We start from the raw sequence: 17,485 nt of genomic DNA, 5'->3' as shown, positions 1-17,485 counted from the left end.
ATAATTGAATGAATGGTATAGTTGCAGTCTGATCTCCAAAGTGGATACAAAATAAGGTAGCTTACTTACATTACAAATTACACTACTACTTTTAGTCTTCATAGCACATTAATGTTACTCAAAGTCTGACTGTTTCATGGAAACAGTCTACTCTTGCTGATAAAGAAGAATCCTAAATGGAGTTGACAAAAGTAGCAGGGGAAAAGTGAGAAGAAGTTGTCCTTCATAACAAAGGTGTTGTTTAGCATTCCCTACATGCACTGTTTAGAAACATCAATATTCCTTTGTAATAGGACTAGCATAAATAAGTTCCATGAAAGCAGAGATGTTGTGCCTTTTTTTTTTTTTTTTACTCAGATGTTCTTGGCATATAGGGAATCTCAGTAAATATTTACCTCAGTAAATACTTCTTAAAAGCATGAATACAATATAATATGTAATAGATTAGAACATTTAATATGTCTTTAAAAACAATATTCTCCATGGATGCTTTTGTAGCAGTAATACATCAAATCCAGTCTGTTACCTCTTTAGTGTATAAACATTCATTTAAAAATTTAATATGATTAAAATAATATTTTAATAATGTGTATGTTTCAGATGATTTTAAACTAAACAGAACCTATGGTTTTTAAGTGAACTAAAATGGCTAATTGTATGCTTTATTGTAGCAAATATGAAAATTCATAATTTTCTAATGTAATATATTCCAATTAATTGCAAAACTAGTTTAATTTTCTTCTCAATCTTTAATATGTGATTTTATCTTGATCTGATTCAGACATATATTTGGCAACAGCAGCTAGATCACAGTTCTCCATTTGTGAATCTATCACCACTATTACAATTTATGGATAATCACATGTCACTTAGCATAAAATGCACTTGGATTTATTCTCTGCCAGGAAGTAATCTTTTACCATCTGCAGTTTGTTATCATATTCTAATTTCACTAATAATGCCTTTCAACATAGTATCAGAAGCATTTCTATTCCTGGGGAAAAAATGTCTATGTACTTTACAGAACTATGAAACAGTTCATAAGGTCAAAAACACTATTTAATAGTTAGCTTGGCCACTGCTAGCAGCAATTATGAAGTGAAAGGAGATAACTCCTGAAAAGCATGGAATAAAATGTGTGGCAACTTTTTCAAAAGACAGCTTCTCACTAAGTCATATGGCCTCTTTTATAAGTTTTTGTGTTCTGGTTTTTTTTTTTGTTTTTTTTTTTTAAGCAGCACTGTGAAAGTTATTGGAAAGGCCTGTATTTAAATTTTTGTTGCTAATTTTTGTGTGCAAGTTACTTAAACATACAAAGATAATGTTTCTTCCAAGGGAAGATACAAAATCAAAACACTAGGCTATGGGGCTGCTTTGTGACAGCCTGGAGGGGTGGGATGGGGAGGGTGGGAGGGAGGGAGATGCAACAGGGAAGACATATGGGAACATATGTTTATGTATGACTGATTCACTTTGTTATAAAGCAGAAACTAACACACCATTGTAAAGCAATTATACCCCAATAAAGATGTTAAAAAAAAAAAAAAACACTAGGCTAGCCTGACAATCTTCCTAATCATTGACACCAGCATGAAAAAATAACAACAACAACAAAAACCACCAAATAAGCATCCTGTATTTCTTTCTCTTTTTAATTTATTATTTATTTTATTTATTTTTGGCTGTGTTGGGTCTTCGTTGCTGTGTGTTGGCTTTCTCTAGTTGCAGCAAGCCGGGGCTACTCTTTGTTGCGGTGTGCAGGCTTCTCATTGCGGTGGCTTTTCTTGGAGCACAGGCTCTAGGCATGTGGGCTTCAGTAGTTGTGGCATGCGGGCTCAGTAGTTGTGGCTCACTGGCTCTAGAGTGCAGGCTCAGTAGTTGTGGTGCACAGGCTTAGTTGCTCCGCAGCACGTGGGATCTTCCCAGACCAGGGCTAGAACCCGTGTCCCCTTCATTGGCAGGCAGATTCTTAACCACTGTGGCACCAGGGAAGCCCAGCCAGCTGTATTTCTGCTATTGCCTAGAAACTGTTGCTTTCAGAGAGGGGAAATGTGTTGGCTCTATAATTTAGAAACCTAGGGTGTATGTGAAGAATCCTGATTTTTAGTTCTGGTTCATATGTGAATCAGTCATCAGCCTTGGACAAGAATCACTTTTTCTTTCTGGGTTTCAGTTTCTTTTTCCATTAAAGGTGGTGATTAGACTAGATGGTTTCCCAGGAGACATCACACCAATATTTCTCTCTCTCTCTCTCTCCTTGCTTCTATTACTGATCAATCTTCCCTCTAGTTGGCACATTCTAACTTAATTGGTTGCATTTTGACCTAGAAATAGAAAATGGTTTTCTGTTTCTTAAATTTGGCTTTACATACCTCTGTTTTGATTCATTTTAAGGCCATGTTTGTTTTCCTGTTTCCATGTTGGAGTTGGGAGCTTTTGTAAACCAGAATACTCTTACAAGCTTAAAATTACAAGAGTATAATGGCTTTTATTTATATATGCCTGTTTAAACTGCCCCAGCATTAAAAAAATTTTTTCCACTGTGTAAGGGTTTACGACTCTTTCAAAGAAAGGTTTATCTATTTGTAACAGAACCATTTTCTTCTGAATGTGTCTAACATATATACATAGAGACAGAGCACTAAATTTAACACCTTCTCTTCCCTCTTCCCCCTGTCCCCCCATAAAAAAAGGAGGAAAGGGAATGTTCTAACATAATATTGTGATTACGGACAATTTTTCAGAGACAAAACAGACTAAGATATTAGGATTCATTTGGATTTACATCAAAGAAGAAATCTCTAGAAATACAACTTCTTATGATGACAGTCTCCTTCCTATGTCTTTCCATGAAACACTGCAGTGTTTTATACTTCATAGCACCTTCTCTGTCATACCACCCTGAACTATTCCCACAAATGATATCCAGGGAGATTGTTTTAATGAGACTTTGGGGCTCCAACTGCAAACAAATGTTTTATCCACATTGGTAATAATATAATGATATTTCCCATAATGTTAGAGATTTCATTTCAAAGCCATTGTTTTTAAATCTCTTTTTACCTTCAGAAATACCTATAAAGCAAATGGTGATCATTATACCCAATTTGCCTCATACAGCTTTTGTTAATCACAAATGAAAACATGTATGTGAGAGTCCTTTTCTTTTTTTTCTTTTTTTGACTCGTGAACTTGTTTTTATTTTTATTGGGCTATAGGGGATGGGTTGGGAAATATCTCTGTAAGTTATGCCCTCCTAGGGAAATGTCCATTCTAATCTTCCTGGGAGGCGCTTTCAGAGCTGTTTCTTTTTCTTGGAGCTGCTGCTCTTGCTGGCAGCAGCCTCTTCAGGTCCACTGCTGAGAGGCTCCTCCTTGGAAGAGAATTTCCTCTTTTTCTTGGGGACCCTTTTGTTTCCTGACTCTTCAGGGTCACTATCTGGTTCCTCTTTGGGGAAAGATTTCTTCCTCTTGGTAAGACTTCACTGCCAGCTGTCTCTTCAAGATCACTAACCAGCTCCTCCTTAGAAAAAGATTTCTTTTTGGGGGGTTTGGAAGAGACAGATGGGTCTTCCATTCCATTCTGCTGAGGAGCTTCATGGGGCTTTTGCTTTTTCTTCTTTTTGGGTCTTTCACTTGTCTCCTCACATTCCTCCGGGGTACTACTGCTGTTTTCTGAAGACGCCAGGGCAATCGCAGCCAGCCCTTTCTTTTCCTTCTTCAAGTGTTTCTTCTCCTGTTTCTCCAGCTTCCTAGTAATCTCAGCCGCCGCTTCCTCTGCCTGAACTATTGCCTCCTTCATGACATCCAGATTCTTTGGTGGAATCTCTCCAGTCTCATAGAAGGACAGCTGCTCCTCAGCTTGTTCTCGAAGCTTCTCTCCAAATACACTGGTAGGTACCTCAGAGAAGCAATCAGTTCGTGAGGCAATACTGCATTTGTTTGCCAGGTATCGGGAGATGCAGCCTTTGTTCTTGGCAGCTGCTCGGCCAATGAAGGTAGAGTGGAAAATGAGTCCATATTTCAGGGTGTTACCCCTTGTCTTCAGGGCTCTCATGCCAAGCCACCACTCCCAGAGGCAGAGGGAAGGCATCCAATGTCACTGATCTGGAAAGTTGGTCCCTGTGCTGGGCCCAGGATATCACTCAGACACCAGGACTGGCCATGAAAGTCCTTTTTTAACAGCAAAGTAATGCAGTACTATAATTTGTATCACACTTATTCACAGGACTCTACTCTTTTACTTGAAGTAACCTGAAGTATAGTTTGAGGTAACAGATTACTAAAGATTATAATTACTTAGAGACAAATGTCTATAATCATTGATTCAATCACCTATTAAGGACATGCCCAAAGGAATACAACAGCAGTGTAATACAACGTGTCCACACTCCTTGGAAGCTTATGGTTGCCTGAAATAGTCTAAGCCACCCAATATTAATCAACAGTAGGCAAGATGTTTATTTAAAAGAAACTATATAGTAATCACTTAAAAAACTTTCCCTACTATTGATTTTTTGTTTTTTATTTTAATAACTTTTTAATTGTATTTTACTTTATATTATTTTATCTTTTTCTTTCTTTCTTTCTTTTCTTCTCCCTTTTATTCTGAGCCGTGTGAATGACATGCTCTTGGTGCTCCAGTCACACGTCAGGGCTTTGCCTCTGAGGTGGGAGAGCCAAGGTCAGGACATTGGTCCACCAGAGACCTCCCAGCTCCACGTAATATCAAACGATGAAAATCACCCAGAGATCTTCATTTCAATGCCAAGACCCAGCTCCACTCAACGACCAGCAAGCTACAGTGCTGGACACCCTATGCCAAACAACTAGCAAGAAGGGAACAGAACCCCACCCATTAGAAGAGAGGCTGCCTAAAATCATAATAAGGTCACAAACACCCCAAAACACACCACCAGACGTGGACATGCCCACCAGAAAGACAAGATCCTGCCTCATCCACCAGAACATAGGCACCAATCCCCTCTACAAGGAAGCCTACACAACCCACTGAACCAAACTTAGCCACTGGGGGCAGACACCCAAAACAACGGGAACCACAAACCAGCAGCCTGCGAAAAGGAGACAACAAGCACAGTAAGTTAAGCAAAATGAGAAAGAGAAACACACAGCAGATGAAGGAGCAAGGTAAAAACCCACCAGACCTAACAAATGAAGAGGAAATAGGCAGTCTACCTGAAAAAGAATTCAAAATAATGATAGCAAAGATGATCCAAAATCTTGGAAATAGAATGGAGAAAATACAAGAAACGTTTAACAAGGAACTAGAAGAACTAAAGAGCAAACAATCATGAAAACACAATAAATGAAATTAAAAATTCTCTAGAAGGGATCAATAGCAGAATAACTGAGGCAGAAGAACGGATAAGTGACCTGGAAGATAAACTAGTAGAAATAACTACCGCAGAGCAGAATAAAGAAAAAAGAATGAAAAGAATTGAGGACAGTTTCAGACACTTCTGGGACAATATTAAATATACCAACATTCGAATTATAGGCATCTCAGAAGAAGAGACAAAGAAAGGGACTGAGAAAATATTTGAAGAGATTATAGTTGAAAACTTTCCTAATATGGGTAAGGGACTAGTCAATCAAGTACAGGAAGCACAGAGAGTTCCAAACAGGATGAAACCAATGAGAAACACGCTAAGATACATATTAATCAAACTGTCAAAAATTAAATACAAAGAAAAAATATTAAAGCAGAAAGGGAAAAACAACAAATAACATACAAGGGATTCCCCATAAGGTTAACAGCTGATCTTTCAGCAGAAACTCTGCCATTAAATATGGCAGGACATATTTAAAGTGAAAAAAGTGAAACAACTACAACCAAGATTACTCTATCCAGCAAGGATCTCATTCAGATTTGACTGAGAAATTAAAACTTTTACAGAAAAGCAAAAGCTAAGAGAACTCAGCACCAGCAAACCAACTTTATAACAAATGCTAAAGGAACTTCTCTAGGCAGGAAATACAAGAGAAGAGAAAGACCTACAATAAAAAACCCAAAACAATTAAAAAATGGTAACAGGATCATACATACCGATAATTACCTTAAATGTAAATGGATTAAATGCTCCAACCAAAAGACACAGACAGGCTGAATGGATACAAAAACAAGACCGTATATATGCTGTCTACAAGAGACCCACTTCAGACTTAGGGACACATACAGACTGAAAGTGAGGGGATGAAAAAAGATATTCCATGCAAATGGAAATCAAAAGAAAGCTGGAGTAGCAATTCTCATATCAGACACAATAGACATTAAAATAAAGACTACTACAAGAGACAAAGAAGGACACAACATAATGATGAAGGGATCAAACCAAGAAGAAGATATAACAATTGCAAATATTTACGCACCCAACATAGGAGCACATGAATACACAAGGAAAATACTAACAGCCATAAAAGGGGAAATCAACAGTAACACAATCATAGTAGGGGACTTTAACACCCCACTTTCACCAATGGACAGATCATCCAAAATGAAAGTAAATAAGGAAACACCAGCTTTAAATGACACATTAAACAAGATGGACTTAATTGATATTTATAGGACATTTCATCCAAAAACAACAGAATACACTTTCTTCTCAAGTGCTCATGGAACATTCTCCAGGAGGGATCATATAGTGGGTCACAAGTCAAGCCTTGCTAAAATTAAGAATACTGAAATCGTATCAAGTATCTTTTCTGACTACGATGCTGTGAGACTAGTTATCAATTATAGGAAAAATTCTGTAAAAAATACAAACACATGGTGGCTAAACAATATACTATTTAATAACCAAGAGATCACTGAAAAATCAAAGAGGAAATCAAAAAATACCTAGAAATAAATGACAATGAAAACACGACAACCCCAAAACTATGGGATGCAGCAAAAGCAGTTCCAAGAGGGAAATTTATAGCAATACAATCTTACCTTAAGAAACAAGAAACATCTCAAATAAACAACCTAAACCTACACCTAAAACAATTAGATAAAGAGAACAGAAAAACCCCAAAATTTAGCAGAAGGAAATAAATCATAAAGATGAGATCAGAAATAAATGAAAAAGAAATGAAGGAAATGATAGCAAATATCAATAGAACTAAAACCTGGTTCTTTGAGAAGATAAACAAATTTGAAAAATCATTAGCCAGACTCAGCAAGAAAGAAAGGGAGAAGCTCAAATCAATAGAATTAGAAATGTAAAGGGAAAGTAACAACTGACACTGCAGAAATACAAAGGATCATGGGAGATTTCTACAAGCAACTCTATAACAATAAAATGGACAACCTGGAAGAAATGGACAAATTCTTAGAAATGCACAACCTTATGAGACTGAACCAGGAAGAAATAGAAAATATGAACAGACCAATCACAAGCACTGAAATTGAAACTGTGATTAAAAATCTTCCAACAAACAAAAGCCCAGGACCAGATTGCTTCACAGGAAAATTCTATCAAACATTTAGAGAAGAGCTAACACCTATCTTTCTCAAACTCTTCCAAAATAGAGCAGAGGGAGGAACACTCCCAAACTCATTCTACGAGGCCACCATCACCCTGATACCAAAAGCAGACAAAGATGTCACACAGAAATAAAACTACAGACCAATACCACTGATGAACATAGATGCAAAAATCCTCAACAAAATACTAGTAAACAGAGTCCACCAGCAAGTGGGGTTTACTCCAGGAATGCAAGAATTCTTCAATATATGCAAATCAATCAATGTAATATACCGTATTAACAAATTGAAGGAGAAAAACCATATGATCATCTCAATAGATGCAGAGAAAGCTTTCGACAAAATTCGACACCCATTTATGAAAAAAGCCATACAGAAAGTAGGCAAAGAGGGAATTTACCTCAACATAATAAAGGCCATATATGACAAACCCACAGCCATCATCATCCTCAAATGTGAAAAATTGAAACCATTTCCACTAACATCAGGAAGAAGACAAGGCTGCCCACTATCACCACACTTATTCAACATAGTTTTGGAAGTTTTAGCCACAGCAGTCAGAGAAGAAAAAGAAATAAAAGAATTCAATTTGGAAAAGAAGAAGCAACGCTGTCACTGTTTGCAGATGACATGATACTATACATAGAGAATCCTAGATGCTACCAGAAAACTACTAGAGCTAATCAATGAATTTGGTAAAGTAGCAGGATACAAAATTAATGCACAGAAATCTCTGGCATTCCTATACACTAATGATGAAAAATCTGAAAGTGAAATTAAGAAAACACTTCCATTTACCATTGCAACAAAAAGAATAAAATACCTAGGAATAAACCTACCTAAGGAGACAAAAGACCTGTATGCAGAAAATTATAGGACACTGATGAAAGAAATTAAAGATGATACAAATTGATGCAGAGATATACCATGATCTTGGACTGGAAAAATCAACACTGTGAAAATGACTCTACTACCCAAAGCAATCTACAGATTCAATGCAATCCCTATCAAACTACCAATGGCATTTTTCACAGAACTACAACAAAAAAGTTCACAATTTGTATGGAAACACAAAAGACCCCAAACAGCCAAAGCAATCTTGAGAAAGAAATACAGAGTTGGAGGAATAAGGCTCCCTGACTTCAGACTACACTACAAAGCTACAGTAATCAAGACAGTATGGTACTGACACAAAAACAGAAATATAGATCGATGGAACAGGAGAGAAAGCCCAGAGATAAACCCATGCACATATGGCCACCTTATCTTTGATAAAGGAGGCAAGAATATACAATGGAGAAAAGACAGCCTCTTCAATAAGTGGCGCTGGGAAAACTGGACAGCTACTTGTAAAAGAATGAAATTAGAACACTCCCTAACACCATACACAAAAATAAACTCAAAATGGATTAAAGACCTAAATGTAAGGTCAGACATTATCAAATTCTTAGAGGAAAACACAGGCAGAACACTCTATGACATAAATCACAGCAAGATCCTTTTTGACCCACCACCTAGAGAAATGGAACTAAAAACAGAAATAAACAAATGGGACCTCATGAAACTTAAAAGCTTTTGCACAGCAAAGGAAACCATAAACAAGATTAAAAGACAACCCTCAGAATGGGAGAAAGTATTTGCAAATGAAGCAACTGACAAAGGATTAATCTCCAAAATTTACAAGCAGCTCATGCAGCTCAATATCAAAAAAACAAACAACCCAATCCAAAAGTGGGCAGAAGGCCTAAATAGAAATTTCTCCAAAGAAGATATACAGATTGCCAACAAACACATGAAAGAATGCTCAACATCATTATTCATTAGCGAAATACAAATGAAAACTACAATGCGACATCATCTCACACCGGTCAGAATGGCCATCATCAAAAAAATCTATAAACATTTAATGCTGGAGAGGGTGTGGAGATAAGGGAACCCTCATACATTGTTGGTGGGAAAGTAAACTGATACAGCCACTATGGTGAACAGTATGGAGGTTCCTTAAAAAACTAAAGATGATATTACCATACAACCCAGCAATCCCACTACTGGGCATATACCCTGAGAAAACCATAATTCAAAAAGAGTCATGTACCACAATGTTCATTGCAGCTCTATTTACAATAACCAGGATATGTAAGCAAGGTAAGTGTCCATTGACAGATGAATGGATAAGGAAGACGTGCACATATATACAATGGAATATTACTCAGCTATAAAAAGAAATGAAATTGTGTTATTTTTAGTGAGGTGGATGGACCTAGAGCCTGTCATACAGAGTGAAGTAAGTAAGCAAGAGAAAAACAAATACCATATGCTAACACATATATCTGGAATCTAAAAAAAAAAAAAAAAAAAAAGTCATGGTGAACCTAGGGGGAAACAGAAATAAATACGCAGACCTACTAGAGAATGGACTTGAGGACATGGGGAGGGGGAAGGGTAAGCTGGGACAAAGTGAGAGATGGTAGTGTATATAAGGACATATATATACTACCAAATGTGGAATAGATAGCTAGTGGGAAGCAGTCGCATAGCACAGTGAGATCAGCTCAGTGCTTTGTGATCAGCTAGAGGGGTGGGATAGGGAGGGTGGGAGGGAGGGAGAAGCAAGAGGGAAGAGATATAGGGATATATATATATATATATATATATATATATATATATAACTGATTCACTTTGTTATAAAGCAGAAACTAACACACCATTGTAAAGCAATTGTACTCCAATAAAAACGTTAAAAAAATAAATAAAAGAAACCATATTACTACGTATGCAAATATTATTTGGGTTCAAATAGGCCACACATTTTATTATGAGTTGCATCAATTTTGCCTGAAGTAGTTGGTTAATTTTTTTGCTAAAGTAGAACAATAACTCTTAAGTCCCATAAAAGGGTACCATGTTCTTATTCATTTTTCTATTAGCACAGAGTTCATGCTTAAGAAATACTTGATGAACCAAAAATAAGATGGATCTTGAAGGAGAGTTTGATCTTGATAACTGAGGAAGCAGGAGAATGGTATCCTGGAATGTGGAGGGAGGAAAGATCTAAATAATGAGGTTCTTTTTCCTTTGGGAAAAGCAATACCAGACCACTGTGACACAATCTTCCTCTTATTTGAAGGTTCATAAGTAATATGGCAAAAGAGATAATTCAAGAAGCAACAGAACTCTAATTTCAAAACACGTATACCATCTCTAGACTCCTGGGCAACCTCACTGAGAATAATTCAACTTATAGTGCAGCAATCAGAGTGGTTTGTCCAAGTGTTAGCCTAAGAGGAGAAATTTTAGAGTACTAGGACTTGTAAATGCCATAGAGGAGTAGTCACGTATGTGTCAGGCAGAGAGAACTGCTGATTAGGTAACGATTTTTCCAGGCACGTGTTTACCCAGGAATAGCAATAGTAATCACTCTCATCCTCTTCAAATAATGCCCTGTTTACTGAGTAAAGCTTTCATAGTAATGAGAAGAAACAAATGTAGTCAAGTCACTATGTTGCTCTTCTCCATATATCTTGGTACCAGTACATGCTGATTTTCTATGGAATGTATAATACAGAGATAGCACAAATACCATTTGAAAGATATTTAGGGCAGAATAAAATCTAAACTCAAATGCACTGGTTACATGTGTACTCTGAAACTAGAGTGCCTGGGTTTTCATTGCAGGACCTGTGCTTTTTATCTGTAAAACTTTAGGGAAGTTATTTAACCTGTAAGGGTCTTATTTCCTTAACACTAAAGTGGAAATGATATGAATATATACTAGTAAGAATTAAATTAGTTAATATATTTTAGGGCAGTGCCTGATACACAGTGAGTGCTCAGTAAAAGTTAGACAATGGTTTTAAATTTGAATTTTTAACAGACTAGACTTCAGGAAGGGATGCTATAAATTAGTCTATTAGGAAGGGCAGATAGGATATAGCTAGACAGGAGATTAAAAAACAAAGGAAAATGAAGTAAGGTAGTAGAGAAAATTTCAAGTCACTATCCATGCAGCAAATGACTACTGGATTCCTATTATGTGCAAAGCTGTGTTTGAATATTATAATTCAAGAATATTATAGATTCCATGAAATTCCTTCTTGCATTTCAAGCTACAATTCTGAATTTTAGTTTTCTAACTATTCTGGAAATGTTCCCATTCTATATTTCTTATGTGGTTTCTTTTACTAGAATTTTCTGAAGGAGATCAAACCAGTTTTCCAAGCTGGGCATGCCTTAGAGCTACACATACGTTATGACTGGTAGTGATTATCCACAGACAGTCACCTCTTTTGGCCCTTCCATGAATGCAATCATAGAAATCAGCTAAAATAATTAAAGCTATCAGCTTGAAATGTTCTCTCATTATGAGTAAATAAACTTGTACAAAATGCACATGTCCCTGAAACATCTTGCTAAGACAGTATAATTGTGCTGAAAAGAAACCAATGTCAATGACCCACAGTGACTAGCTTTTTATCAGAAGTTAAATGACATCTTCCTTTAAATATAATCTCTTGGTTTACATCATTTTAAAACTAGGCTTAGATGCTCTTATGATTCTTAGAACTCACAGCATTCTTTCTCTACCCATAAGTTAAATGAAAAATGCAAATAAAATTTACTATTATCTTAACAAATCTTTTAAAAAAGTTTGACACATTTTTTTGGCCTATATTCCCTCTTTCTTAACTTTGTATTGAAAAATGCAAATATGTGATAATCTATATCTTATTCAATTACCATTCTTTAAACATTAAATGAGCTTAGGGGATCATCATTTCCATTTATAAAACAAGAACACAATGATTTGCCAAATGTATAATAGAAATAAGTAGCAAATCAACTTGGAATAAACTTATTGTTCCATTGATTCATCATTGAAATTTTAAGAACAATGATCACTAGACTAAAACAAACTAAACTAAATCATTAAAGTGAAATGTCTTTAAATGTATGCAAATGTATTTAGGAGACTGACACCAAAGACTTGGGATGCAATAGAAAATGGGAAATGGTGTTGACTTCATTTCTTTTCGAGTTTTGGATGTAAAGCACAACAATCTTTGGTTCAGGGGAAAAGGCCTGGAAGTTTGGGTAAACCCATTCTTTCAATAGTGATTCTCAGCAGTAAGTTCTACCTTGATCAACCCAATCTAGGGCCAGCTAGTCTATACAGGCTTTGTATTTGCTTATTAGGGAGACTACACTTGGAAGAAACAGCTTAGACAAATGCAGCTGGGCATTGAGAGAGAAATATAACAATCCATAGTTCTTAGAGCTCTTGAATTTAACTAGTATATGTCCTAAGGAGCTAGTGAATGCTGATATAAAATTAGCTTATATTTCTAAAATTACAATTCTATCATTATAATTTATAAAATTAGCTTCTATTTCCAAAGCCCAAAGCATTATGGTTGCATTCTTACATTACTATTTCAAAGCAGAAAAATAAATGCATACAGGAGAATTATGTAGAAAAATGTTATTTTTGATTTTATTCTCTGTAAGTGGTGATAGAAAAAATATAAGTATATATACTACTTATATATGAATAAGTAGTATTATAATATTATGAGTGCTATAATATTATATTCTTATATACTGTATACTGTTGTATTTAATATATTAAATGCATAATATATACTCTATATTATATATACACACATATATACTACTTATATTATTTAACCTTTGATACCATGGGACACTGAGAAAAGACAATTCAATTTGATTTAAGCAAATATATATTAAGAAGCTGTACTATGGACTTTGGTGAATAAAATACAATTCTATATAAACATCTTATGAAGGGATAAACGCAGCTTTGATATGTAACTTCTGAAATAAAATTTTCAAGTCTGTTTATTCACCTGCAAAATGAGGGTACTAATGCTTATAGGCATTAAGTTTGGAAATAGTATAATATGTGAACAATGTAAGCTATTATTGCAGCTATTAATTGATAGTTATGCATTGGTTTCAGAAATGCAAAACTGTATAAAATGAAATTGTATTTGTTCCCAAACAGAAAAATACATTTTAGAAAAATGAACCTTAGCATCTGCAATTTTCACAACTCACAGAAAACCAACAGCCATATCCTCAGCATCATTCAAGATCATTTCTTATGTTTCACTCTGTAAATTTGAATACAGTAATGTTTAGGCTGCCTAAATGGGTAGAAAATGAGATTTGTTTCCAAAGAGTTAGGAGGAATTAATTACAGATTTGCTGCCCTGAGTAAAACTAAAGTTTGTTGTAAAACTCGATTGTAATCAAGTATGTATCTTCTGCACATAATTCCTTATGGAATATCCATTAAGGATTAGGCTAAAGTGGATCAAATTGTGCACTGAAACAGAATCCTTGGTATATAATATTAATTAATAGATATGAGTGAAAACATATACACTCTTGGTGCTAACCTCTTTTTTTTTTTTAATTTATTTCGCCATGCCACACAGCATGTGGTATCCCAGTTCCCCAACCCCCATCCCCTGAAGTGGAAGCACAGAATTCTAACCACTAGACCACCAGGTAAGTCCCTCAATCTCTTTTAATTAAAGGTAAATGAGATCATCATAATTCCAAACTGCAAATGATTTTCATATGTTGAATTTTACTGTACTATTTTTCCATTTTTTTCTGCCTTACAAGAAAAGTGAAGGGAATATCAGAATATCACTGCTGATAAATAAGAGCCTTAAAATACAATGCAGTTATCTTAGTATAATAAATTGGGGGCTTGCTCATTTTGAATAATAAAGTATCCAACATGACAGATACTGTTGTATTAGGATAAACTTTTCCAGCAACCTGTTTCGTGATAGATACATGGAATTTTAATCTGCTCTTTTAAAGACAGTGATGACCTCGATGCAAATAATGTAAGTCAGAAACAACCACTCCCCTAATATGAGCACTGATATGGAAACTGCTTCCTTTTCTGAAAAGGGAAAATATTTTTATAGCATCAAGTCTACCTTTGTTCCCTTGAAAGAGTACAAAAGTACTGAATTGAGTCTGAAACCACCTAAAGGTTTATTTTTTAAAAATGTGTAATGGACATCTCTTTTTAGTCCTGAAGTGACCCTGACAGACTCTAGTTGCATTTTCTGAAGAGTTTGAATGAAGGGATTAGACCAATGAGTAAAATATCAGGAGGAATTAGAGTCCAAGAGGATATGTGATATTTGTGTTTATACTGTGTTCACATCATTGCAAGGAGTATAGCTATTGGAGAACATCTCATATTTATGTTAAGAAATGATCTTTGGTGAATATGTCAACTGTTATCTTCAGCTTCTAGCCAGAAAGACATTACACAAGAAGTAGAAATGTATAATATTTTTTAGATCTGTGTATGGATCCAAGGATAACTTCATCTGTAATTGGTATATTATTCCTCCTTTTCTTCTTCCTCCTTCCCTTACTTTAATTTTGGTAAATATAAAGTGTGAAAAGAAAATAACACTCACCCTAATTCCCACCTTTAATTGAACATATTATCCAATCTCATTCCTAAATTAAAGATAGAATTATGAGATTTGGATATTATATAAATGAGAAGACCATAAGCCAAAACTGCATTAAAGAATACTATTGGACTTCTGGTTTCTGGTTTTGCATGTAAGGAGCTTGGGGGTGGCCATGCTGTCCTAAGAATGAGTAAAAAACTGAAGAGACTGAAAAGCCAACAAACTTTCTTGGTTCCATAAGATAGGAGGAAACAGGGCAAACCACTGCCTCCGATATGGAGAGAAAGAAAGACAAATATAAGTCATCACAGCTGACCAGCTTACCAGAGCAGGGATTCACTAGGGAAACCACCAGAAACCAGTGCCTGAGTAGACTAAACTGAATTGTAATTGATTAATTGCTGGAGGGTCATGGCAGACAACTTGAGAGTTAAAAACTCCAAGGAGTCCCAGTCATGGGAGGGATGCCACAGTATTGTGAGATTTGCTTCCAGGAGCTTGACCACATTCCTGCAGTAAATGTCAGAGAAAAATCCTTTTGAGTTTTGGCAGGGGGACAAGAAAAGGAACCATTTTGAAATATACCAGAGCACTCTTTCCTCTTAACAAGGCCTATCATTAAGGGATACTACTTAACCAGAGCCTAACTTTCTGGGGTATTATCATTGCCTAACTTACCTGAGGAAGGGAAATACCCAATTCTAGCCTGCTCTAGCCATCCTCTCCCACTTTAGTGGGGAGAAAAACTGAGAAACACTTGTGAAGTTCACAATGCAGAGATATAAGTTCACTAAAAGATGGATACCTGATCATAGGACTATAGAATGCTTCCCCTCCTCCTATACCATCATCACATTACTAAAGGCCTACTTACAGCAGTTCTTTTTACCCAGTATATCATGTCTGGTTATCCAGGTAAAATTACTAGTCATACAAGAAGGCAAAAACACAATTTGAAGAGACAGAGCAAGCATCAGAATATGACATGGCAGGTATGTTAGCATCATCAGACCAGGAATTTAAAAGTACTGATTTGTATGCTAAGGGATCCAATGGATAAAGCAGATAGCCTGCAAAAAAAGATGGACAATGTAAGCAGAGTATCAGAAATCCTAAGAAAAAGCCAAAATGCAATGCTAGAGATTGAAAAACACTGTAACCAAAATGAAGGATGCCTTTGATGTGCTTATTAGTAGATTGGACATGACTGAGGAAACATCCCTGAACTAGAGAATATATCAATAGAACCCTCAAAAACCAAAAAGCAAAGAGAACAAAAACTGAACAAAACAAAATAAAAACAAACAAAAACAGAATGGACTATCCAAGGACTGTAGGGGAACTACAAATGGTATAACATAAGTGTAATGGGAGTACTAGAAGAGGAAGAAAGAGAAAGAAATAGAAGAAATATTTGAAACAATGACTGTGAATTTCCCCAAATTAATGTCAAATACTAAATCACAGATCCAGAAAGCTTATAAAGCACCAGAGGATAAATGCCCAAAACACTAAAACCAGACATATCATTTTTAAGTTACAAAAAAATAAAGATAAAGAAAAAATTCTGAAAGAAGCCAGAGGGCAAAAATACCTTACCTATAGACGAACGAAGATAAGAATTACATCTGACTTCTCAGAAATCATGCACTCCAGAAAAGAGTAGAGTGAAATATTTAAAGTGTTGTGAGAAAAAAACACAGCAACCTAGAATTCTGTACTGTGAGAAATTATCTTTCAAAAGTGAAAGGTAAATAAAGACTTTATCAATCAAAAATTGAGGAAATTTATTGCCAATAGATTTATTATGAAAGAAGTCCTTTAGAGAGAAATAAAATAACAGAGGTCAAAAGCTCAGATCTATATAAAAACAGTAAAAGCATCAAAGAAGCAACATATGAAAATAAAATCAAAACTTTTTATTTTTCTTATTCTTTTCAAAATAATAGTAACAACAGTATATGATTATGTATGTTTATTATATATATAGTATATTTGTTTATATATAAGTAAAATTAATGACCCTAATGATACAGAGATGGGGGAAAGAATAAAGGTTATTTTGATATTATAAGGTACTCACACTACCCATGAAGTGGTAGAGTACTATTTGAAAGTGAAGTTGGATTAGATGTAAATGGACTGTAAAATCTAGGGCAATCACTAAAAAAAGTAAAAAAATAAATATAATGTATCTGCTAAGACAGAAAACTGAATTACACAGAATACTCACACAAAAACCAGAAAAAGCAGAGAAAGACTGAAAGACAAAAATTGGAACAAAGAATAAGGGTAACAACAGATAACAGTAACAAATATGGTAGACATCAACCCAACTATAGCAATAATCACTTTGAATGTCAATGGCCTAAATTTACCAATTAAAAGACAGAGACTGTCAGAGTGTATTGAAAAGCACAACCCAACTGTATGTTGTATACAAGAAACTCACTTTAAATATAAAGTCATATAGATTAAAAGTAAATGGTTAGAGAAAATTATACCATGCTAATACTAATTAA

General features: G+C 35.3%; 1 protein-coding gene and 1 pseudogene across 2 annotated transcripts in view; both read right to left on the bottom strand.

The window, feature by feature from the left end:
• The window catches only part of GRID2 (glutamate ionotropic receptor delta type subunit 2), a 1,355,750-nt gene that overhangs the window by 674,686 nt on the left and 663,579 nt on the right, over positions 1 to 17,485 (bottom strand). The window lies entirely within an intron of this gene.
• LOC113625960 (nucleolar protein 56 pseudogene) lies at positions 3,274 to 3,801 on the bottom strand (annotated as a pseudogene).

The sequence above is a fragment of the Aethalodelphis obliquidens genome, unplaced genomic scaffold, assembly GCF_003676395.1.
Source record: "Aethalodelphis obliquidens isolate GAN/ISIS:26980383/991018 unplaced genomic scaffold, ASM367639v1 scaffold17, whole genome shotgun sequence".
Taxonomy (NCBI): domain Eukaryota; kingdom Metazoa; phylum Chordata; class Mammalia; order Artiodactyla; family Delphinidae; genus Aethalodelphis; species Aethalodelphis obliquidens.
This window is presented reverse-complemented; position numbering and strand designations above follow the sequence as displayed.